The sequence below is a fragment of the Schistocerca gregaria genome, unplaced genomic scaffold (assembly GCF_023897955.1).
Source record: "Schistocerca gregaria isolate iqSchGreg1 unplaced genomic scaffold, iqSchGreg1.2 ptg000636l, whole genome shotgun sequence".
In the NCBI taxonomy this organism is placed as follows: domain Eukaryota; kingdom Metazoa; phylum Arthropoda; class Insecta; order Orthoptera; family Acrididae; genus Schistocerca; species Schistocerca gregaria.
Window position 1 is genome coordinate 185001 of NW_026062022.1, and position 2500 is coordinate 187500.

A 2500-nucleotide genomic window follows, 5' to 3' on the forward strand; every position below is an offset into this window, starting at 1 on the left:
ACCCTCGTCGCTACATCAACAGACGGCTCACGCTGATTCCCGGCAGAGGGAGGAGGGGGGGGGGGGGGGCCAACATGCAATACTTTCGTCCGTACCTACTTACCACATGTCAGTACGGCGTACAACAGTGCAATCTCGCTGTAATGGGGAGACGAGACAAGTAGCATCGTGCACAACATATGGCCCTTATGATTCGCCATTGTAGGGCGCAGCCGGTGTACGGTCAAGCATGTGCCACATTATGTCACTCAGTACGTAACGACGGATGATCAGTGTGGGTTACGCGTACATCAGCGGACAGTCCACACAGGCCGTACCACAACGTACACTGACTGCATCGACAACCGAATGCAACTGAACAGCTGCAAGGCTCATTTCACAAACAAACGCCTGACCGACCAGCTTGGAAGGGCAGGAGGGGAGGGCGATATTCGTTCTGTAGCGGTACACCCTTCCAGTGGTTAGCGGGACTGTGTAGAAAGTACGCAACACTCGAAAGACCTTTATGTGAGGGTACGCACCATGGCATCAAGAAATACACATGACACCAGAGGATCCAAGCAGTGAACTATGTTCAGAGGGTTGCTGTTAGGCAAAGCTACATTCCTGTGACGTTACATGTGACAGTTAAGGTGCAGTGTAAGTTAGGTTAAGGTGCAGTGTAAGTTAGGTTAAGGTGCAGTGTAAGTTAGGTTAAGGTGCAGTGTAAGTTAGGTTAAGGTGCAGTGTAAGTTAGGTTAAGGTGCAGTGTAAGTTAGGTTAAGGTGCAGTGTAAGTTAGGTTAAGGTGCAGTGTAAGTTAGGTTAAGGTGCAGTGTAAGTTAGGTTAAGGTGCAGTGTAAGTTAGGTTAAGGTGCAGTGTAAGTTAGGTTAAGGTGCAGTGTAAGTTAGGTTAAGGTGCAGTGTAACTTAGGTTAAGGTGCATTGTAACTTAGGTTAAGGTGCAGTGTAACTTAGGTTAAGGTGCAGTGTAACTTAGGTTAAGGTGCAGTGTAACTTAGGTTAAGGTGCAGTGTAACTTAGGTTAAGGTGCAGTGTAACTTAGGTTAAGGTGCAGTGTAACTTAGGTTAAGGTGCAGTGTAAGTTAGGTTAAGGTGCAGTGTAACTTAGGTTAAGGTGCAGTGTAACTTAGGTTAAGGTGCAGTGTAAGTTAGGTTAAGGTGCAGTGTAAGTTAGGTTAAGGTGCAGCGTAACTTAGGTTAAGGTGCAGCGTAACTTAGGTTAAGGTGCAGCGTAACTTAGGTTAAGGTGCAGCGTAACTTAGGTTAAGGTGCAGCGTAACTTAGGTTAAGGTGCAGCGTAACTTAGGTTAAGGTGCAGCGTAACTTAGGTTAAGGTGCAGCGTAACTTAGGTTAAGGTGCAGCGTGGGTTAGGTTAGGGGCCAACGTGGGTTAGGTTAGGGGCCAACGTGGGTTAGGTTAGGGGCCAACGTGGGTTAGGTTAGGGGCCAACGTGGGTTAGGTTAGGGGCCAACGTGGGTTAGGTTAGGGGCCAACGTGGGTTAGGTTAGGGGCCAACGTGGGTTAGGTTAGGGGCCAACGTGGGTTAGGTTAGGGGCCAACGTGGGTTAGGTTAGGGGCCAACGTGGGTTAGGTTAGGGGCCAACGTGGGTTAGGTTAGGGGCCAACGTGGGTTAGGTTAGGGGCCAACGTGGGTTAGGTTAGGGGCCAACGTGGGTTAGGTTAAGGGCCAACGTGGGTTAGGTTAAGGGCCAACGTGGGTTAGGTTAAGGGCCAACGTGGGTTAGGTTAAGGGCCAACGTGGGTTAGGTTAAGGGCCAACGTGGGTTAGGTTAAGGGCCAACGTGGGTTAGGTTAAGGGCCAACGTGGGTTAGGTTAAGGGCCAACGTGGGTTAGGTTAAGGGCCAACGTGGGTTAGGTTAAGGGCCAACGTGGGTTAGGTTAAGGGCCAACGTGGGTTAGGTTAAGGGCCAACGTGGGTTAGGTTAAGGGCCAACGTGGGTTAGGTTAAGGGCCAACGTGGGTTAGGTTAAGGGCCAACGTGGGTTAGGTTAAGGGCCAACGTGGGTTAGGTTGCCAGAGATGTGTCAAATCAGGATGTACGTTTGGCTGGTGTCAGGTGGTGGGTTGGTTCGATGCCTTTATAAGGGGTGTGGCCAAAGGGTATTTTATTACTTGTACCTTTTGTGTTGTGGCGTGGCGTTGCGTCCTGTGTTGATACTGGGTGGACCACTGTGGGTGTTGCTGGCTGATTTGAGCTGCGTTGTTTGCGGGTGATGTGAGACATTCTGTCTTATTAGTGGACGTGACGTTCCTCTTGTCGTTGTTTGGATAGTGTCCTGTGGCAGCGAGGATAAAATGGATGTTGTTGAACGATAGTGCTTTGGTGCTTTCGCTTTGTTACACACAGAGTGGACTGTGAGATAGGGTGACTGGGTCGAGTGCGGTTCACACTGTCCTCCCCAGTTTACAGTATGTATCATCTATGTATGTGGTCCTGCATCATTTACTAAGGAGGGACGTCAGACGACTGAAATA